This window comes from Dermacentor andersoni, chromosome 3 (genome assembly GCF_023375885.2).
Source record: "Dermacentor andersoni chromosome 3, qqDerAnde1_hic_scaffold, whole genome shotgun sequence".
Taxonomy (NCBI): Eukaryota; Metazoa; Arthropoda; class Arachnida; order Ixodida; family Ixodidae; genus Dermacentor; species Dermacentor andersoni.
In genome coordinates, this window is record NC_092816.1 from 96,472,022 (window position 1) to 96,495,786 (window position 23,765).

Here is a 23,765-nt window from a genome sequence, read left to right on the forward strand (position 1 = left end):
AATCTTGACTAATTATCTAATTAAGCAAAATACAAACATAGCGTGACACAATGCGTTTGGTCGCGTCGTCTTAGATTGTATCGGCATATTTTTAAACTCTGGCTAAACTTAGCTAAAACACCCGGTATAATGCGTCAAACAAGGCAAATAAACATGTTGCACAATCACAGATTCACAGATCACAGAATCCTAAAGGCCCCCCCCCCCTCCTTCCACTCCCCCGATGCATCGCGCGCGACGGAAGGCTGCGCGCTTCCGTCCCGCTTTTCTCCGTCGCGCACACAAGACTGCCCCACCATCGTCGGCTAAACCTCCCCCCCCCCCCCCCCCCCCGGCTACGCTTTCGCTCGCACATACAGCATGCGGCGCGCGCTGACGATGGTATCACCCTTGGACTTCATACGGAACATGACGGCGACGACAGGAATGCACCTTGAGTGTCCATCTAATTGCTATCGCAATAATATTAAGAGTATCCGGCAGGTGAAGAATCCAGTGGCCCATTACTTTTCGCAAAAGTAGTAACAAAATCGAACTTTCAGCACGCGACATCGCTGCGCCGCAATAATGCCTTTTTTATGTGTGTGGAAGGGGGGAGGGGGGCGGGGGCACCGAAATGAATAAACGCAAAGGAAAGCATGTTGGCGACAACCAAATGCCTACTTGGGGCACTTAATGTAGCTACCTAAGGAATATCCAAGAAAACGTGAGGCGCTTGGTCCACAGTGAACCGTATGCATGCCGCTCGTTATCCTACACTGGCGAGATAAAAGACTTTCCGTAGACGTTTCCATAACATCAAAACGATGGTGATGCCCTCAAGCGAACGCGTTGCAATCCGTTAAGTCCCCACAGTGGTGGTGGAGCAACCATTGCTTCTCTTTCTCGTCTGCTAGCCAGAAAGCGTCCATAACTCTTTGAGGCCAAAATCCACTCGGCCAGAGAAAAACGAACACGCACCGCAGTGCGCTGCGTGGTTGTCAGGGCAACACGTGAAAAACGCATGACCTCTGGCTGGCTCTGGTAGCCCGCGGGTAGCGAGAACAAAAAAAAATTGAAGAGGCTCAATGTTCCCTCGCGAAAAATATCAAAGTAGAAAAAATAAATAAGAACGCATTTACCTTTGCTGGCGTTAGTGCCTTGACATGGATGCTTTGGCGTAGGTGAAAAAGATGTTGATATTCTTTTCTGTGACATGATGGCACAAATGAACCATCACAACGTTTCGACTCATCGGACCTCGCTGCGTGCTTTGTCAACTTGTCTAATAGTGTATTGATTTGGCTTGTCTCGTTGTATAGTCCGATGTACGACTTTAGAAAAGTCAATGCAGCTTTGGCATCCAATATTTATAAGAAGATTACACCCACAAAGATCCGGAATTGAAAATGTAAAGCACGACTTTGGAAAGTCAGTGCAGCTTCCGCATCAAAACTTGATGTGATCTTTATATCCATAAAGTTTCGGAATTGAAATCCATGCGCTCCGTAGATTCCGCGGCCTCTGTGAGATGCCGCGACGACCCCGCTCGCCATCAAAGCGCCCTTGAAACATTGTGCTCGGACTGGGATCTTTGCGTTATGTGACTCCAGGTGCATGGGCGTTGCCACGAAATTCAGTCCGAGTTCACAATCTTCGCGCCGAAATGTCCTTCCGGGCGGAAAAAAATGATTTCCGGCGCCGTGGGATGTCTTGGTCGGTGGTGCATCACAGCACGAAAACATTTCGGGGGGGGGGGGGCTGAAGCCCCATAAGCCCCCCCCCCCCCCCTGGCTACGCCCCTGGGGTACAGGTAAGAACATGTCAAGGGCGAGATTTTCGCGACGAATTGCCGTTCGCAACCCCCGCCATCTCGGCCTATAACCACCGCTGCTTCATCTAAATTCGACGAACAAAGTTGCGGTTTGGTGCCGAGTCGAAAAAACTTTCTCTTCACGGAGGCCGTACGGCACTCGTGAAGCCGAGACACCGCCTCAGCTGTGAAAATGACGGCACGAACTGCCTGAATTGCGGCAACTTTGTTCTCGGCAGGCATGTTTGCGACATGCCGTCCGAAAAATCGAGCGACACACCGTGCAGCATCCAAAATTTCGGTCGCCATTATGTACCGGGCGTTTCTACAAAAACTTTAGGTAATATTTAAACATACCCTTTCTGAAATAAAAGGATGGCTCCTATGGAGACGTGCAGTATACGTCGGCGGCACCGGCCAGGGGATGAAGGGTGATGCGTGACAATTAGTGGCCAATTAACAAAGACTAATTAACATTCAAGCTTTTAGTTTCAGCAGGCTCACCGTAATTGGGGAAATTTAAGCAAACTCTCCGTGCAAGTCGTATAAACTTTTGGAACTAAAAATTTAGGGGCCATTCCAGTCTGTGACGGTGGGTGACCAGCGAAGCTGTAGCATATCATACAGGGACAGACAAGGGTAAATGTATTTATTCTCATCATTTGGTAATGGCAGTGAGGATGGCTTTGTGATATACGCTGATTGTTTAGGTTACAACAGAATCTTCATCAAAGTTAAATCTATACACGACCGTTGTTGAGTAACTGAGTGGCTTGGATTGGTGTGGCACTTCAAACCAAACTTTTCTAGCACAGACTGGGTGAACCATTCCTTGTTTGGTTTTGAAACGTTCACATTGAAGTCTCCAACGATGATCGCAGGCCATTACGACTAACCCACGCAAAGTGCGTGGTCATGAACTTTTCGATATCACACTTCGATGTTCCTGGAAATATATGCACAGCGGATATCACAATTTCGTCTTTCGTTTGTATGGCACAGACATACATCCGCGCAGTCGCTGGTATTTTCCTCTTACGAGTTTAGAGGACAAATGCACATACATTTAGTGCTTTGCGCACATGGCAACGCCTCCTGCTCGTGAGTCCATGGGCTGTTTACAAACGACTTGAAACTTACGGGGCTTTGAGCCATTGCATGTTTTGCAATGGCTCAGAGCATGTTTGCGTGTTTTGCAACGGCCATCGCTTTGGCCTACGCGGCTACCAATGCACACTTCCTCATCAACTACTCAAAAACGGCCATTCGCAACTACACAAGAGGACTGACAGCACCCCATGCGCAGAAGATACTCTCTGGCACTCCTCCCTCAAGGCAACGCCACGTCAAGATCATCTGTGCCCCTGGTCACTCGGGTCTGGCTGAAAACGAAGCCGCTGACGATGCCGCCCGAGCTCTCGCACACCGGGCGCATCTTCGTTCTCCTGAGTATTCCGATCCCGACCAGCCCTCTGCTCTACATCGCGGTCACGCGCGGGAGCGAATGGTCACGTTCGGAGAAATTCTCCTCCACTACCGCAGAGATCGGTTACGCTACCCACCAGCACACAAAACACTGAATAAATATCAATCCACCACTTGGCGACTCCTTCAGACGCGAACCTTCCCAAACCCCGTGCTTTACAACCGCATTTACCCCGATGCATACTCCCCACTCTGCAAAGCGTGCGAGGCCCGCGCTGACCTCGCTCATATTATCTGGCAATGCCCCAAAGCCTCACCCACCAACACCTACCGCACTAACTCACGCATAACTACGGCCGAGCAGTTGGACACTTTGCTGCTCAGCTTGGACCCAGAGGAGCAGCTCTGGGCCGTCCGGATGGCCGAAGACGCCGCCAGAAAGCAAGGACTAGCCGCCGCCACAGGAAGGGGGGCACTGGGGGTTAGTCTACCGACCCCCACCACCCCTGGACCCCTTCAAGGACATAATACAGTTATATATATATATATATATATATATATATATAGATATGCCGCAGTTGCGGGGCGGCATGCTTATCTTAAAGCAGGAGATATATATATATAGATATCCTGCTTTAAGATAAGCATGCCGCCCCGCAACTGCTCGTCGTTTTACTACGCCTCGAAATACGGTGTAAGATACATAGTATATATATTGCACCGGGGTCCCGACTGTCGTGAGAAACGCTACGCCAATCATGTAGTGAGCCCCGTATGACACATTCACCACCGTCGGATCTGCTCTGGCGTCCTCGCTTGGCTGCGGCTATTATTAGTCCGTCGTTCCCCTATATGGAACATGGATGTGATCGCGACAATCACGACAAAGGCTTCGCCAGTCACTTTACTTTTCTTACGATCATTTGGATGTGTTTATACTATCGATCCGAGGCAATTTTTAGGTTTTTCTTCAAGGCAAGTTCACCAGAGGGAAATGGGTTGAAGCGGTAGTACTTCAAGTTGGTTTGATCTGGCAGTATGAACTTCAAAAATATGCCAACCCCCTTTCCGGGCCATGAAAAAAAATTGTAGATGACAACTAGAGCTAATGCAACGATGGGCATACAACGACAAGACGATGGCAGCGACGGGTGACAATAATAAGCGAAGTAACAATGACCGTCAACAAAGGCACGACGGCGTTGACGATGGCATAGCGACAACAACAACGCCGTGGACTCGCGGGATTCAATCCTAAGTGGGAACAAATGGCGGCATTTTTAAAGCGAAGATCGCTTTCTTTGCTGCTTTCCCCCGTTTTTCTAGTTGGTCGGTGAACGCTGGTCGATGGCTGGTGGTCGGACTCGGAAAGGAAAACGCTATCTTATTCGTTGGTTCATTTGCTCGTTTGTTGGCTTGCTCGCTCTCTCGTTCTTTAGTCCGTTCTGGTCATTCGCTTACATTGACAGTAACTGTCGACTATTTCTGCACAGTTATTTTATAGTAGCTCCCTCTGGAAAGAAAACATGGTGATGACAACCGTGACTATGATGCACTTGTGACAGACGGCGCGAACACTGCGTGAAGTATACACTTAGCAGCTATAGTCTTCGCAAAGAGATGACTTACCGATCAGCCAGGCGATGCTCGTGCGACGCTGAGCACCCAGCTGCTTTGTTCGCGTGTGGCGCCAAATGCGTGGACAAGGGCCACGTAGATGACTCCCGTGGAGCGACGAAAGAGGCTACTCCAGAGCAGGTTCCACCCGCAGGCAACAGCCACCAGCCAGGATCGCATGTCGTCAGGTTCAGCTGGCGGCGGCCGCCCTTTCCGCTCGTGCTGCTGCTGAGACTGTCGCTGCTGCTGATGCTCCTGGCTTCCCTCCATGTCTTTATAGGTAGCCCACGTGCATGTATTCAAAGTTAAAAACAGTTTCTAGGGCTGATTGCAGGCAGTCATGTTCTTGTTCGTTCGGTAGTCATGCGGGCCGAGAATTTTTGTACATCCATCTGCGAGAGCCAGGCTTGCAGGAGAAACCAGTAAACTCGATGCTCCTAAGGGAAATTTTCTTGCTCGCGCTGTACGTGCGTTATCTTTATTGATCACCTGCTTCAACGGAAGCTAGTCTTCCGAACGTATGAAAACTGAACACTTTGATACATGTGTTCGCTTTGAGTTTTAGAGCCTTTGCACGTACCATTCTTTTGTCTCCTATACAACGAATATCGGCCACATGTGCACGCAGTCTATACATACATAGCCGCCTCGTTGCCAACTTGTTCTACGCATTATGCACCCAACGTAACATTAGTATCATTGAAGCGCTCCTGCTGGACGATGACATACGATGCGCTCACGTACATTTCCCCAAAAGTCCAAATTCTTACGGCGAGGGACGAAGAGGTCTTCAAATGAATTGGTAACTTCGTGTCTTCCCAGTGCCTCCGTTTGTGACGTCTGCCGCTCAGTATCTATCTTCCTTTCTCACATCTTCCACGTGAATACGCGCAACGCAGGCCTTATCTCTCACCGGAATCTTTAAAGCATTTTGTCGCGAAACAGTATTCCCCACAGGAGACAGCAAAAGTGCCACTCCAGGATAAGCTGATTCAACTAACGTGCAACCAAAGTGTCTTGTTCTGCGGAAGCAGTGGATGCAGCATATTCGTAGCTGCTTGCGTCGACAATCTCCCACAACTCGTAATCAATCAGCGGTCTTGTTTGCGCAGCATGTTCTGGTGATTTGCCATTCACTTTAGCCGGCGTTCACAGGACTGCGAGCGCAAATAATCTTTGTTGCGAGGGATGCGGTATATTTTGATCAATTCATCACAGTTATGTACACTTCACTGTTGCTGAAAAACACAGACATTTTTGAAGTTTCAAGTCTATTGTTTCAGGCAATATAATCGTATGGCCCACGAGCCAGGACTGAACGGAAAACTAGCATCCTCACTGTGCCATCGTCTCATAGGGCGTGGAGGCAGCAGTGACTCACAATAAGCTAGACAATGATTAAACATTCGCATACATTTCAAACACGCGCATTACGAAATGTTTCATGTAAGAAACTTCAGAACATTCAATAATTGTTCAGTGGGGCACACGCATAATATGACACTTAAAAATTTCTGTTGTATGGCATCTGGCATCTGCCGTCTTTGTAGTTCTACATTAGGCTCTACAAATAAGCCTATCTTATGCGTGAGAAGGAGTCAGGAGCTTTTAATAGGATTCAGTTTAAGGGATTCTGCAAGAAGGGAATAAAGTTCAGTAAGTACAGAGTTTCTGCGTTTACGCAGTGACATTAAAACTTTTGAGACACTTAGTGAGTCCGTATATGCAATGGTTTTTTGATGTTTTAATTCCCTTATATGTTTTACAGCTGCATAAAACAAACCAGTGTGTGACTTAGAAGTGTAAGTGTAAAGCTCTATGCACGAGTACTTCGACTGAAGTTTCAGGAAATACATTCGGATATGTGCCTCTAGGGCGTGTTTTGTCACCTCTACGAATGATGTATCGCATTCTACGAGCTGCCACTGTCACGGTGACAATGGCTTTGCTGGAAACGTCAGGTTATACTCGAGAATTTGAGCTCCCATTTCCTCAGAAAGCTTTCTTACGCGCAGAGAGAATGGTTCTTTAGCTGCTTGTCGTTCATTAAACAGCGTTGCATATCTGACGTTGTTTATGGTTAAATAAGAGGGATGGTCGCGGTTTGCGTTCAGTTTCAGAAAGTACACGAAACAGGAGTACGACCTCTGAAGATCCAGCGACCACCCATTACCTTCAGCGTAGAGACTCTATACAGGACTTGTCCTGAAGGCACCAGTCGCCAAGCGCATACTTACAGGGCGAACTGGGTCAAGCATCTTCAAGGCGCTTGGACTTGCGGATTGATACACTATGGCCACATAGTCTAAGCGTGTACGTATGAGACTGTTGTACACGTTCATCAGTCACTTCCTGTCGCTGCCCCATGTTGCATCTGATAAAATTTTAAGCTTCAATATTTTAGGCATTTTTCTTTGAGGGGCTTTAAGTGTGGAATGAAGTTTAGTTTCGAGTCCAATATGACACCTAAAAATTTATGTTGTGTGGCATCTGGTATGTGCTGTCTATGTAGTTATGCATTGGGCTATGTAAGGAGGCCTCTTTTTCGTTTGAAAAGGACACAAGAGCTTTAAAGATGATTGAATTTAAAGCCGTTTTCTTCAGCCCATTTACACACTTTGTTCAAGCCAAGATGGACATGTCTCTCAAATAACAAGGTTACATGACTTGAAACCTAATTGCACGTTACGTACGTATACCGAATAAAACATACTCTGCGGTAAAGATAAGCGCAAGGAATGCATTCTGACGATAAAAAGAGTACAGCCTAATACTCCTCCTTGCGACACCCCAACTTCTTATGTAAATGGCCTGGATAGACTATTGTCAGCCATAACACGAAATGTACGGTGTGATAAGTAACTTTCAATTACATTAAGCACATTGCCTCGAATACCCATTTCTGAAAGGTCTCGCAATACCCCATATCTCCAAGTTTTGTCAAATGCCTTTTCCCTGTCTAAGAAAACAGAAAGAAAGAACTGCTTATGCATAAAGGCCTCGTGAATGTTCGCCTCAATGCACACGAGATGGTCAGTATAGTCGACCGACCCTCTCTGAAGCCGCAGTGATAAGGGTCAAGCATTTTCTTCCATTGAAGGAAATGTAAAAGACGACGATTTAGCATTTTCTGGAAGAGTTTGTATAAGCAACTCGTGAGTGGTATTGTACGGTACTTGAAACGTCGGATGGGTCTTTGCCCTTCTTCAAGACCGGGACTACGATAGCTTCTTTCCATGAGGTTGTACGGTATCCAGCAGCCGAAATAGAGTCGAAAAGTGCCAGAAATGTCATCTGTGTACCAATTGTTAGGAATGGCCTGCAGAGGTGCCGACATGCAAAGTTTTCTCAGCCCGCTGCAGCTGCGAGTGTGGCGAGTTTCCGCGAAGAGACAATGGGATCCTTCAACACCCGCTGCGGTGACTCGTTTCGTAGGAACTACGCGGTGCCGCGTCAACAACTCTTCGTCGCCGGAATGCCGAGACGAGGTCGAAGAACCAGGGTTTGTTAGTGAACTCGCCACCGCCGACCCGGTCTTTTGGGAGCGAGGGAATTCCCGAGGGAATGTATCTGGCGGCATCGTCCCACGCGCCTTTCAATACTCAAGACGATGGAGAACCACGGCGGCGACGCTGCGGGGGTCAGCTCGGAGAATAAGAGGCGCCTCCTTTGGGCAAGACACAGTTCTTCTAAGACCGTATCACCTCGGTGGGGGCAGTGAAACCAGTGCGTTCGTTTGTGTGTAAGCCCTCCTTCTCCAAAAAGGCGAGTCAACTTCGATGACGTTGGACGCTACGAATTGGCGGTGAACTTCCGTTTTTCCTCACCTAGGGACCTAGGGAGGGTGGAGTGTTTATAAGCATCTGTTTGTCGGCTGCTAGGGTGTGCTCGTGAGCAGTGTGCTCGTGTTCTGTGCTGCGTGTTTGGAGCTTCGTGCTCGTTTGCTGTATGCTTCGTCTTGCGTGCTCCATTTGGGAGCCACGTTAGACTGTCGAATGTATCTTGTTGTAATGTAAATATCTGTAAATAAATCCTATACGCCTAGTTCCTCCCAAGTTCCTCCCTACGAGCTACAACTCCCTACAATATGCGTAGGTTTTTAATCAAGTCCTGCATCATTTTGCAAAACTCTCGGTGAAGAGCTCATACATACACTCAAGGCAGCTCTAAGCTCGGCTATATTTAAACGACAGTCGTATGGTAGGTTTGGTTTGGATTTACGGTTTTGCAGCGAAGCTGTTAAGGGCTAGTTCCCCCAGGATCATGTCCGTACGCAGACACAAAAGTGTCATCATCAGAATTGGCTCCAGTTTCGGCGTCTCCTTCCACGACTGGCTCGTTGGCGCCCTTCGGCGCTACCGCGCGATCGCGCTCGTGCAACTGCTCCCGCGCTTGTCGTCGTCATTAAATAAATAAATAAATAAATAACATCAACAAAGACGTAACTAATTTTACAGCGAAGCTGTTAATGGTTAGTTCCCCCAGGATCGTGTCCATGCGTAGACACAAAACTCCCCTTAAGTGGGCCAATGCTGAAGATAGTGTAATACCAGACTGACCTGCGACGGAGGTGAGCAGGAGTTAAGCACTACCCATACGTGCGCCGTACCCGACGATAGCGCAATGCCGGGCTGACTGGCGGCGGAGGTGCATTTCGCCATTAAGGGGCCCACATACACAGCTTTCGCTAGTCATCCTTCATCACAGAGTGGAAGGACACATAGTTTCATTAGTTTAAGTTCTGCTACTTGCTTTTATTTAACGATTGATTCCGAGTAGCTTATGAAGCTTGATACACGCACTAAATGTATGCCAAGGGCGTCGGTCTGGTTTTCCAAGGTATGTGATTGGTCATCGATCAAAGGTAATGAGTTGACTTGCTGCACTTTTAGCCTTCTCAGTCCATTCCATACTTTACACTCCTGGGCATAACAATTGATGCCTGAGAGTAACCTCTGCCAGCTTGCTCTTCTAGCCTGCCGCCTCGAGCGCCGCCCTTATGACTTCGTATGTTTAAATGTAGTGAGATTTCCCGCCATGCATTAGATATTGGCACATTGTGCTCCATTACTTATTTTGCCTCTTTCGTGCATCTCTGCTGTCTTCATTCCACCAAGGAACACGTCTCTTACATTATTGGCCCTTTGTTTGTGGAATGAACTTTATGGCTACATCAATAATAAAAGCGTGAAATTATCGCCACGTGGTAGTGACGGTCAAGTACGCAGGGGCAAAACTGTGCATGATGAAACTGACTCTTTATTGGGCGAACCTGTGCCCAGAAAGAACAGGCTACACTCAATGTACGACAGTGGTGAACACAGTAGGCGATCGTCGAAAATCCGATCAGCGGGTCAAGCGCGTCGGCTTTTATACGTGAGTCATCGAACATTCCAGAGTAATCGCTGGTGCCCGCGTGTCTTCCAGAAAGCACTGCCCAATTCGTGTCGCGCACACGATCAATTACACAAGGTTGGGTGACAACAGACTGCGGATAGAACCACCGATAACATTCCAGAAACTTCCGAGGCTTCCGTTACACGCGGGCGCGCCCTGTTCTTAGCAATAACATTTGTTAGACGGCGAAAAGTGGTCAACCAAGAAAGATAAACAGGTAGACGTGTCACTATGCTTCAGCGTCATCTACGCTGAAATCGCGTATAAAATCTTGTGATAAGTAAATAGATTCCTTAAAACGCTTCCAGTCAGCCGAGTCAAGTTTCCAGCGAGGAACATGCGGAGGAATCTCGTATTGTGTTAGTAAGTTCAGAGTCACCGGGAAGTGGCCACTCCCAAACGAATTCTCGATTACATTGCATTCTAAGTAAGAAAAAACTACGGAAGATGCAAGCGGTAAATCTATCGGTGAATATGAATAAATGTGCAATATTAAAGAAGGTAGGTTCCTTCCTATTAAATAGGAACGCGCCAGACGTCCCAAGAATGGTTTCGATCAGTCGACTGCTCGAATCAGTCCGCGACTCTGCCCAAAGACTGTTATGACCATTAGGAGGGCGATCGGGCAGACGGGGGCTGATAGATCCATACATAGTTATTTAATTTTGGCGGCCATGCCAGCCACCCACCATCGAGCCCAACAAGGGGACGCTACAAGACGCGAAGGAAACGCAGGCGCCAACTGTAGAGGCGCGGCCACTGCTAGCGGCAACACGGGAGCTCGTGGCATCGCCAAGGTGTATGTAAATTGGTAGCGAAGCTTCCAAAGAAGCCCACATGTCAAGAAAATGGCGACTCGTTGCAACCGTCGCCATTTCGTATAGTGCGGACAACTAACAGCAGGCAAAAATAAAAAAATAATAAAGAAGTGACGTCACAACCGAAAATGACAATGACGTCACTATTTTATGCTGCCTGGCGCGAATGCTTGAATTTCTTTAGCGTTCGGCATTTCGATCGCTACGTTAAAGTTCTTCTTCTTTTGAGGCTGAGGAGAGCTTGCCACTCGCCTCAGCTGAAACGACAGCGTGTCCGTTAACTATAGAAGTGGCATATTTCTTAATGTGAACTTAATTAGGCTGTTATTGTTGCTTCGTTAAGAAAGTGAGCGAATAGGATCAATGACTCTGCCACATAGGGTTCAAAATCAACTTCACCTTTATTCGTCTAGAATAATGCAACTAATATAACTGACCAAACAAAACATGTTTGAATGCATGAAAATATTATGGCAAGCAGCCAGTCGTAATGAATAGCAACATATGCAGATACTTTTCACAGAATCACTCGTAATTCCTTGCGACACCATCTATTCATATGCAACAGTTATCAGACAAGACAACATTGCCACACATTATCATTTGTGAAACATTCGACTTACTAATTCTGATACCAGTCGGACACTCAGAGCCTGTGTTACGGAGAGTAAATGAACATAGCGCGACGGGGGGCTTCTTCGCGGAGCGTTTTGCATTTATCGTCACGACGAGACAAGCGCGTCGGTTGCTGCGGTGTGAACTTTGCACGATAACAAAATCCTGCACTCACACGTTTCGCCAATGAATGCCGTGTGCTAGGTCACGCAAAACTGGAATTGGAGCGCACGCCACACTTTGAACAAAGACGCAAGGAAATTTTAAAAAAAATCGGATCAAACCACTGCGTTCAAGTGTGCAACGCCATTCCTCCGACATATTAGCTGGTTTGCACAGCTTTACCAAGTCTTGCGCCAGATTAACTGGTTGGTAGGGGTCACAAAAGAACGAACTACTAAATTGAGAAATAGAAAAAATTAACATTTGTCGTTTTAGCACAGCATAAATACTTGAAACAGAATATTTACTCGTACGACAGCATTCTGATTAAAAATTTTACAACGTTCTTTTTTTTTGCATAGGTCTTCTAGTTTCTTTCAGTGTATGCCCCCCCCCCCCCCCCCTCAAATCGTCGCGCTTCAATCGTGCACTACAAACTGATATTTTTGGTGATAGATTTTGGCGCGCTTTTCGTTCCAAGCTTCGCGACCTATTTAGATGGACCTTGGCATCGCTCCACGAAGCGCCACCACCGGCGCCTCGTGAAGCCTTGGCAGACGACTCACCACAGCAGAGGACTCACAGGGCTTTTCGCCAATTGCTTTTATTGCGCCTGCGCCGCAAGAGTTCATGAGGCGCCGGGGATGGGGCTCTCCGCGGAACGACGCCACGACTCCCGTGTTCCCACTAGCAGTGGTAGCGCCTGTACATAGCCGCTATAACCTAATAGACCCAAGGTTGGATGACCTACACCAGGCTAACCCATGCTGCCCGGAAAATTGGAAGTAAAACGAATTGAGTAGAAGGCAGGAAAGATTGAAAGTAAGAAAGAAAGACGAAGACTGGAGAGCAGAACAGGAAAATTCAACTACCGGTTTCCCCCGCAAGGCTCGGTCTGGAGGCGCCGTCTACGTGAAGCCGAGTTCAAAGGAGTGTGTTGCCGCCGCAGGTCAAAGGTCAAAACCCTCAGCATCGGATCAAACCCTAGAATCCCCTTCTACCCAAACGTGGCTAAGCCGCGGGCAGATAGGCGCGGGAAGGTCCAAGCCTCGTGTGCTCGGGTACGTGGTGTCGCAACACACCAAGCGCCTGCTGACGCAGACGTCCCTGCGGGCGATGGCAACAGTAGTGAACCGCCTGAGGACGAACAAGAAATGCTTAACGACAATGGCGGGAATATAGGAATCCGACGCTGTGCAGCCACACGTTGCATCACTTTCGAGTTTCGACACGAAGCGTGCGTCAATCTCCATAACATAGGTTCGGCCGTACTTGCAACGTTCAGCCGGAGGAAGTGCGCATAAAAACATTAGCGACTTTCACTAATCACATCTTCAACTCATGGTAAATAAGTGTTTTATTTTTGCTGGATGTGCTTTACCCTGCTCTGTCTGAGGCGGTACGGCACCAGATCCTTACAACGAAGTGACCTCTATATAACGAAATATTTTGAACGTCCTGAGCGCGTCGTTGTAAAGGCGTTTGGCTGTCGCTGATTTCAAGTAAGTACTTTCGCTGTAATGATTCCCCCTCTCAGGCATGCATTAATTCTACACATCAATTCTTACCTCTAAATGCGCTCGGGAAAGTAGGAGATGCGAGTAAACTTGTACGGGATCCTTATTGCTGTCCCGAAGTTTGCCGGCGCAAGTCTCTTGGTCGTCATCTCTGTTTAATTTTAGGTGCAACGAGCAGGGCTTATCTGCACTGTCACATGCACGATGTTCTAATACAGTTACTTGCATAAATGTGGGTGCTGGTGTACAATGCTGGAATTCCTGCTGAATATTCTTCGCCCTACCCGAGTTCGCGAGCCAGGACTCGATCGTCATGCGATGCGATATTTACAACGTCATATTTTGGTCTCATTAGCTGTTCTGCACAATGCTATAAATCTTATAGCAACTGGTTGACGACACTCTCCAGGAAAATACACAGGACGTAGTTCTTGGTTGAAGTACAAATTGGGCTTTTGTGCACTACACGCGAGATCTTTCTGCGCACGATCGGTTCGCCGGTGAATGCCACGCATTTCCAAAGCACCGCCCCTTGCGACAAGCACCCGGGTTCGAGCCAGCTGCCTTGCTTCGGCAAACGTGGCGTCCTGACGCCTTCGCTCTCGTATATCAACTTTCTACAAGTCGGGTAAGCGCGTGAACCGCGAACCGAGAAAGAAAAAAGAAGATAACAAAGGGAGAGGGGTGTTTCCATGACCCGCCATCTCGCCACAGAACACTATATATAATACTTAAGCTAGCGCTCTCCCGCATCAGTAGTCTTCCTCGTATTTGTTTGAGCACTGCGCTTATGCTTTTTCTTTTTCTTTTCTCGTTTGTGCGCTGCCTGTTCATTCAAGATCAAACCTATGGCAATCTGCCAAGGATTTCGTTGTTTTTTATCTCCCCATCGTAAATCTGGACAAGTGCGACCACAGCGATGAACTTGGGTCTGCCGTGATCTCATGGCCGTTATCGTTTGGTTCAGAAAAGGTCACTAATTATGCACGAGGAAGCGAAAAGAAGATAGCAAACGTACTCCGCGGCCCATGCTCATTTCCCCTCATTTTAAGCTTCCCTTGAGCAATTTTTCGGCGTTTAATTGCGCTTTCTTGTTTGCTTATTTTCCAGGCCTTAACAAGTTCTCGCTGAGGCAATTGTTTTTTGGCGCCAGTCTCCAGCGCGGCACGGCACCCAGAGAGAGAGAGAGAGAGTGGAGAGCGAACACGCGACATCACGTGAGGTTGTGCTAATTGTTGTTTGGTCAATGTGCATTTGGCTGCCTGCCACGGATCAAGGGCGCGCCAAACGTCACGGGACCCCAAGGCTAGCAGTCTGCCAGGTCTTTCACCGCGCAACGGACACTAGCGCGTATACGCTTGCTACAATACTTCCTTGTACATAGAGATGTAAAATTTCCTGAAATTTTGAAACGTGCGCGAGAAAAAAAAGGAAAGACTGAAACTGCTTTTTACCGAAAATTTTGGAAGCAGTGGAAAAGCATCCCAACTTTTCTTAGCATACGGATTAAAATAACGGCATATGAGGGTGCATGCAAGGATATCTTTCTAAAAGCTTTCGCAAAATGTGAACATTCTATAGCAAATACCGCACTTATTTATTGGCTCGGAGGTTCCTGCTAGAGCCTTCGGAATTCTAGCTTACCGGCCATGAAAGGTGAGCACCTTATTCTATTAGAAAGCGGAGGCTGGCGCAATTCCTGCACACCTCAGCAATTTAAGCTTTTCAGATTGCGGAGGGAGTTTCTGCGCCACGAGGTCAAGCAGATAACACGCAATGGTTAAAAAAAAAGAAAGAAAAAAAGACTGTCTCAAGCGTGTGGGCGCTTTCAGACGCACACAGGGTGTTTCAGCGAACACTTTCAAAAATCTTTAAATGTTGCCTGTGGCAGATATCGCAATTGTAGTTCATGAGCTGGTCTACTCCAAGCGGTGGACAATACTTGATAAAAAATTGAGATGAAAAATCGACTAATTAGTAAAACTTCACTAGTTAAGTTTTTAACTAATTACATTATGGCACATATTGCAATTTACAAATTATAGACGTGGAGTTCGCAAGGCGGATCCACTTGGAACGAATTTTCAAGATGACACCATTTTCGAGATATACATTCCCGCACCTTACGGAGAAATGCATTGGCGTTCCAGTTGATTTGTTAAAGAAACGTCGATTCATGCACTGAAGCACACAAGTAACTGGAACGCCAATGCATTTCTCCTCAAAGTTCGGGAATTTATATCTCTAAACTGGTGTCGTCCTGAGAATTCGTTCCAAGTGGATCCGCCTTGCGAAGTCCACTGCTAGAATTTTTAAATTGCAATATGGGTCGTAAGATAATTTGCTAGAAAGTTCATTAGTAAATTCTTGTTAATTAGACAATTTTGCATTTCAATTTTTTGCGCAAGTAGTGTCCGCCATTTCGAGTAGAACAGCTCATAAACTAGAACTGAGCTATTTGCCACAGGCAAGCTTTAAAAAAATTTTAAGGTGTTCGCTGAAACACCCGGTATATGAAACGGTGGGAAACGAACAGCCAGAAATGTATAGATGCTCCACTGCAGCCCGCTTGAAAGCAGCTAAAGATGGTAAACTATTTTTTTAGATATTTCAATATACGGTGCTAAAACGGTGTCGTACACGTACGACATGCGGATTTCTGTATATGCGTGTAGGTATACGACCCGGAAGGAGGTGCGCATCTTCTCGTTCAAGGCTGCCCAGTTTAGGGAAAAACCGCGACTGCCGCTCGGCTTCAGAGGTTCTTGATGGGACTGGCATCGTTGCGGTACAAATGTGCACGCCTTATTCAACATGCTTGAGCTTTTTAGTGCGTCTCGCTTCTGATATCGATGAGGGTGGCTATAGGGGCTTGTTGGTAGGGCATTTCTTGCTTCCTCTTCTGATAAAATATGTGCCAGTATCAAGCAGTTTCCACTTTACAGCGAGTTTCTTGTATCATTTAAAGAAATTTGTGTACTGCATTGCGCGTTCGTGCGATCTCACCGATATAGTTTCTTCCACAATGAGACAATTCTTTAGTATAGCATGTCCACAGTCCGACTCATTCGATATGCTGCGAGAAAGAAAAAAAAAGAACTACCGCTGAAACTCCTCTGGGATTTGTCTTAGTATGCCTAAGCATTGTGCCACTTGCTCATCTCCACACAGTCGAACCCTAACGAAGCGTGATCAACCGCACTCCGGCGGTGGCTCCGTATGGCGCGGCCACGTGGGCCGTATCTCGAAAGCGATCTGCGACGGGGACAGAGAGCGCCGACTGCCGATAGCTTCGTGTGCGCTGTGTTCTCGCCGCTTAGTTCACTTTGAAGCGGCAGGAAGCACGAATGGGAATTCGCTCGCTGATGCAGGTCCTATCTTGAAAGCGATCGTCTTACGTGATCTGAGGGACGGAAAGACGGTTTTCCTTGTTGGGCAAGCACAGAAATGCCTACGCATTTAAATTACCGGAGGCTCTAATGATTTATTTTTTTGCCACTGAACCCGTTTCCTGCAACACGTGTGTGTGAGGACAAAGGTATGATGTCAGTGACCACGGACTGATGACAACAGCATGACGACTGACGCACTCCCGCGTGAGTGCCACTGGGCATTTGCCGCTCCTCACCAGACCTCTTTGATGCCATCTTGGGTCACTGGGTATGTGTTATCGGGTGTGTGCCGTCTTTCAAAGTAATCATTATAGAAAGTATATCATCAACAATTACCCACCAACCATAAGATCTGGTAATGGTAGTCGCCATGAATCTGTAGAGAATAGATGTGTTTGTTTATAATTTATTTATTTAATTATTTATTTATGAGAAACATCATTATACGTAGCTTTATTGGTACAACACCTTATAGTGTACTATAACGTAGTCCACAAGTTGTGCTCTTTGCATGACGTCATGATGACCTTGACGACGCCGGGTCCACATTCCGTCACCAACTTCAGTAAATAGTTAAAATATCTTACAAATGTTTTTCAATCTTCGTACTTACTAAGTGTCCTCCCTATTGCGCGAAAAAGGGTGGGGCAAAATTTCTACGACTTCGAAAATCACCTTGTCGGTACTATGAGTCGGTACTTTATGTCAGGGGTATGGAGGAGCAGCGATGGGCGGTAGGTCTCTAAGTACCGGTGTCTCTGCCGTGAATACTGGATTAAGACAGAAAAAGAAGTTAGGGGGGGGGGGGGGGGGGGGCATCCACCTGGCCACTACAGGGCTTTTATTTCTCTGTCTCTCTCTTTCTCGTTCTTTCTTTCTTTCGTGGCAAATATTTGCTGCAAATACAAAATTACCTACCTGCGTCGAATATATACTTAACTGACCGACCAGCCATAGCTTGGAGTCTAGAAGTATACAGCAAAAACAATGCAAATGTTTAGTCAACTTTGCAAACAACATCGACAAAGTGCGACCGCTAAAAGCAGAAGTTCACGGGGCACCACCGCTAGGAGTCGGGCCACAGTGCACGGGACAATTAATGAGAGGATCGAAATGAAGCGAAATAACAAGTACAACGCACCAAAGTGTATTGCAAAATCCCCAGAATATTTGCATCTCCGTTATTCTTGGAACCGGTATTGTGGCGTTGCGTTATCGTATCCTACCGCTTAATTTTTGCTATACGCAGATCTAGTCTGACGGTAATTCCGCTATGCAGCATCTGCAGTGAGCTGCGATCTATATTGATCAATTTTTTTATCTATTCTGCCGGCAGTTTTCCCCTTCACGAAAACTACGGTTTGAGATTGCGATGCGTAATCATGAGCTGAGTTTATGTATTACTGTAATGTTGTACTCTCACTGGAGGGACGCCTTTCGAGTCTCCCTCTTCCCGAGGAACGTTCACCCACAACCTATATAACGAGGCCCGGCGCGCAGCCAGAGCCCGAGCACTCATCAAGACTGCCCTGGAGAACCCAGAGCTCGCGTCCTTTGTCTACGCGGCGCAGTATCCCGGAACAAACTCGTGCGCGGCCACGGTGGTTGACCTCTAGGGCAAGATCCTGAATGCTATCTGATCCTGATCTATCCAACACTCGACGGCGTCCGTCGCAGAGGAAGTCGCAGTGGCGCTGACTCTGTGCGAACCTGGGCGCACGCAGATCTTCACGGACTCCAGGTTGGCGGCGATGGCCCTTCTCGCCGGCTCGGTCTTGGCCGAGGCTGCCGCGGTGCTGAAGACTCGCAAGCCAGGCACGGCCCGCCATGTCATCACTTATTTCCCTGCTCACATGCGCCGGAACGTCTCCGCCGGCTCGATCAACCCCAATGAGCTGGCCCACGACCAGGCGCGAGGTCTCGTCAAACGCGCCGGTCCGAGGGGCCCAGCTTCGCAGGGTTCGACCGAACCACGGACCCGCTGCTTACTTTCCACGAGATCACTGCTCACTACCAGCTGGGACACAGGCAGTTTCCGGCTCCTCGCCCGAAGCTAGGCAGACCCATGGCCTCGGTGCTGAGAATGCTGCACACGGGCTCCTTTCCGTCTCGATCCAGGCTCAGCCACTACACTCCGGGTGTGGATCCCCGCTGCCCCGACTGCGGCGAGGAACGGTCCACCTTGAACCACATGCTGTGGCAGTGTTCTGCGTTGAGCCGCTCGCTTTTCAACAGGCAAGAAGACTGGGAAGAAGCCGTCAAGAGCGACGACCTTCTAGTCCAGCTTCAGGCTGTTCAAAGGGCCTGCGGCAGGGCTGAAGATCACGGTCTTCCGCCCCCGGCGCAGGTGCGGCCCCCGACTGCGACAACGTAGTCCCTTAGGACCAAATACAGTTGCTTGTCTGTCTGTCTGTCTGTCTGTCTGTCTGTCTGTCTGTCTGTCTGTCTGTCTGTCTGTCAGTCTGTCTGTCTGTCTCACTGGAAGCATCGGCGCTAGGCTACAGCTATATTGGAATGTTTGCCGAGCCACCTGTGATTAACTGTGTGAAACAAGAAAAATATTTGTTATTGTTTTCCTATTGTAATCATTATCTCTCATATTTCCCCGATCCCCTTTATGAATTCATCAAATTCAAATTCCTCACAGACAAATACAAAAGAAGAAGAGGTAGGAATTTGTAAAATACCCTTTACCACACTATTTTATACTTTTCCCTTAATTATGTGTTAGCATGCATTTCTTTATTTCTTTCTGCGAAACTGACTAGTATATTGCGCATGACATTAGCAAATTTTTTATTTGATTCTTATCTTTATCTTTTTATTAGCCTAATAACAGTCCGATACTTGGCTTACCTCCCACAGTATGTTTATGCCGTTTACGATGCAAATTTTCGTTATCGTCATGAGCATGATAGCTGCCGTTTGCAGGGCCGCACCCATCACCTTCTTTACGCGAAGTGCGATAGAGCCAGCGGCCATGAGACCATTTTCACGGCGTTCCCACGGGAGCCGCCATGTTTGATCACGTGGTAACTTGCCCATTAGTTGCCTCAGTTGTCTGCGCTGCCTCCGTGTTTACAATGGATGTGCATGACGCCGGTGATGCTCAGCAAATCTCTCTTTTGGGTGCATATCGTGGGCTCTGACTGGGTGGATGACACGAAGCTTTGGCCGCAGTTTTTGAGGACACGAAACCGCTTTCTAGGGTCATTGCACCTTGTTCAAACGGTGCATGCAGCGCATACAGTGTTTGTACTAGAAGCGGGGGTAGAAATGTATTCCAAGCTGTCCAAACGTTTCGCTTCTGACTTAAATCAGTATTATAGTGTCTTTTGTTCTTGGTTTTTTATTCGGCAATCAATTCGAAGCAGTGGCTTGTCATGTTCTGACTCAGTAACGTTCCTCGTTGCGGTCGCTTATAGTTTATTTTCTGGCTAATATCGCTCAGGGATGTGATAATGTGTGGTAGATTTGTTCTTGCCGCACATAATTAAGGCTTGAAACGTAGATATTTTATACTTTGTAATAGCTTGTAGCAAATACGCATTATCGCTAGCCACTCGCTTGCTCCTTAGCACCGTCACAAAACTTTCAGCTTCGAACATTCATGGTCATTGGTGTCTTCGTCACCGGACAGCTTCAGCGCGTTGATTCCATTTAATTATTCTCGATACGTGGGCGAGGGTGGGCGCAAGTATGAGTGTGTGTCGGGGAAAATGTGCGTAGATAACGTGCGAAAAACTTACTATGCCAGGAAACGGCGCTACTACTTTGTCCCGGTGTAACCAGCGTTACTTACTCTTGCCGACGTGACGGGGTTGAAGTCATTTCTCTGGAGGTTAACGATAAAACGTTGGCGGATGAGTGAATTCTTTTTATCCTCGAGGAAAGACGAGTATTGTCAAGGGCCGGCAACACAGGCAGCACTTGTGTACGTATCAGCGGTCCCTGAACTTGGATACACAGATTCATTTCATTCTTCCATATACCAGCCACTATTCTATTGCCAGTCAAACTATTCGCGCATTACAGGCACTATTCTTGCAACACAGGTCTTCCCACTTCTGTTCCGTATATTGCAGTATGAATTGAGCACCGTGCCGCAGCGATTACCCAGTTGCAGTGTCGCTATTTGGTCATACTTGGCCCTGTGCCATAAAACAACAAATTCCTCATTATCACCCAGTTGCATTTCTGACAGCTGATCGCACAGAAGCAAGGTAGAAGCGGTAATGGCTCTGCATCCGTGCGCTTTTGCACGCTTTCGCCTAAGGCAACGCGCGGCGCAGCGCCGGTAGCGCCATCTCGTTCATCTGGTGCAAACGACTCCGCGAAAAGGGACCATACAGCCCTCTCCGCTCACCAAGACGGGCCAGGGCAGCAACGAGTGGCAAAATGATGATTATTGCTGTAGAAAACTGAGGCGAAAGCCTGCTCACTAATTTTGCGCCTATACCTCAGCCCCAGTGGGCCAGCGTGATGGGAAGGATATCAATATATGTCCCCGTATTTCGACGTGCTAGTACCTCAAGATGGCGGGGCGATGACGTCATTCAAACCATCCCTATTTACCGTTAAACAATTGACCAGGGTTGTCGCTTTCTAAATCTATGACGTAATGGTGAAATGGCGGGGAACCTCAGCGCGGCGTCGCCACCAGCCTTTTTTTTTTCTGCGTCTTTTCTTGGCTACGTACCAAGGCCCCTGTCACGATCAAACTGACCCTTTATCATTCTGGAAGTGCAAGTTCCTCATATAACTTAATTTACCATCCCTCACTAGTGCCGGCTTGATCGTCGGCTGGCAGCTAGCTGTTCGACGATTATAAAGTGCAGCACATCAACCAAACCTTTTTTAAGGTTAAAGCTGGATTATCAATGACAAAGTGTTAGATAACTAAGTTCGACAATGTGGACGATATATATGATATTTGTTTGTTGCTGCACGCAAGCCAAACAATAAATCTGTAACATACTTCAAAAATCCATTGAAGAGCCTGGTGCGATTCCAGCACCGCTCACTTGATAACGCGCAACTGCGGTAAGCAAACCACAGACACATCTAGCACTTTGGCATCAGTGACTACAGTGTCGTTTCGAGGAGGCAGCCCGGTCGCATTCAGTCTCCAAAGCTTTTTTTTTTTTTCTAGTGCGGTAGTTTTGGCGCTTGAACCCGTGATTATGAGAGAGAAGGGGACCACAAAGATAAATCCTCAAAGACCTTGAATAATATTTTATCGCAAGCACTTGCGTGCGGCGCCGGCGCCAACAAAGCTGCAAGTCTCCCGCAGTTAGTGTCTATTCCTGTACCGACAGCCCGCGCACGAATTCCGTGCAGCAAGAGCTGCGGTGACGACGCGGCACGGCGGCCTCAAATGGAAGCCGGTTCGAGTGCTCGCTCCCGCCCCGCCGTCTCCGGCGTGGTCTAGTGGCTAGGATATCTGGCTTTCACCCAGAAGGCCCGGGTTCGATTCCCGGCGTCGGAACGTTCGATCTCATGGTGTAATGGTTAGCACTCTGGACTCTGAATCCAGCGATCCGAGTTCAAATCTCGGTGAGACCTGTCATTTTTATTTGTTTCAATGTAGCATTGTTTATTTTTTACCTTCCTGCCTGTTTCTTCTTTTTCGCCTAGTTTTTCATTGACATCTAACGCTCCCCCCGCGCTGGTGAGTACGTTATTAGTGACTCTGTATATGATTTACAGCAACAAGAACCACATCTACCCTTTTTTTTTTTTCAGAAATAACTTATATGCCTTTCGCAACCGCCAGCCATGCCTCTTGTTTCTCTTCCTTGCCGGCTCGGGCGCTCCCAATTATTGACGCTGACCCGCTACAGAGGATTGAACAGGCGGTATAGCAGAAAACGGAGGGATACAAGCTTTAAGTTAAGCGGACGTACGGTAAGGAATAAGAAATGCATAAAAATCCAAAGGAAACTTGAAATATTAAACCAAAAGGTTGTACACAATTTCCCAAGAAAGGTAGAAATATTGCGAACATTCAAACTATCTCGTTAATAATTGGGAATTTCCAGATTTAGTAAATGTACGGACAATTTTAGGAAGTTATTACCGCAGTCTTCCTGTGCCGCGAAAAAATTGTGCAACGCAAGAATTTCATATGTGTGAAGTGCCCGACGTTCGACGGAAAGCATAACCGGCCAACACGAAAAACTCGCTTGACGGAGCGAATATCTCATAGCTGTCATTTTCTTTTGCTTGAACACCGGTGGCTGATTAGAAAGATAAGCTCACAATAGACTCAGAGTCGTTGCAGATATGACTGAGACACGATGGTGCACGGTCAAACCTGCCCTCGTGTACGCCTCTCTCTCGCATACCAATCATCATCCGTTTGTGTGCGCTTCCTCACAAATCCCAACGTATCGTGAAGGGATTACGGTCACTGACCAAGTCTGATGAATAATCTGACGTTTCGGAACCGCGTACGGGTTCCTTGTTCACTGAATTGGACATGAAATCGTCGTCACCTATATAGCCAGCACGTGACGTAATGAACGTGCGTAAACGGCAGGCATAGTCCCTGGTGTCCGGTTCATTGTAGCTGGCGTCGATTGAATGATTAGAGATTCTAGCAGCCGTCGGGACGTATCGTATTTGCTAAGTTGAGTTGGATGTACCTCAAATTTTTATTTAAAGCAAACAAATAATGGAGTTTTTCATGCGCTGAAGCGAATTCTCCGTCCTAAATACCCAGTTCAGTTAGTGACAAATATGTTATTTTACTCACATGACACCCTTTTTTTTTACGTATGTAATCTCCACGGCCATAAATAAAGATCCACAAGTTGTTCTTCCTTTCTTGAAGTAGGATGGAGGGTGCTTGGGTTTTTTGAGGTGATATTCTTAACGAAGAAACATATTTTGCCTGAATATTCACCCACCATTAGTAAAGCATGCAGCGTAAGTGGAGTCTTCACTGGCGCTAGGGCTGGGCAAAGATGTTTTGCAATTGTATCATGATACGATACAAGATACTCGAACAACAAGCATTTCATGTACT

General features: G+C 47.4%; 2 non-coding genes across 2 annotated transcripts; both read left to right on the forward strand.

The window, feature by feature from the left end:
- Nucleotides 1-22,151: 22,151 nt before the first annotated feature.
- Nucleotides 22,152-22,223, forward strand: TRNAE-UUC (transfer RNA glutamic acid (anticodon UUC)). Its single transcript has one exon. It is a non-coding gene; the product is annotated as a tRNA-Glu (tRNA).
- A 5-nt stretch (nucleotides 22,224-22,228) lies between these two features.
- Nucleotides 22,229-22,300, forward strand: TRNAQ-CUG (transfer RNA glutamine (anticodon CUG)). Its single transcript has one exon. It is a non-coding gene; the product is annotated as a tRNA-Gln (tRNA).
- Nucleotides 22,301-23,765: the final 1,465 nt, after the last annotated feature.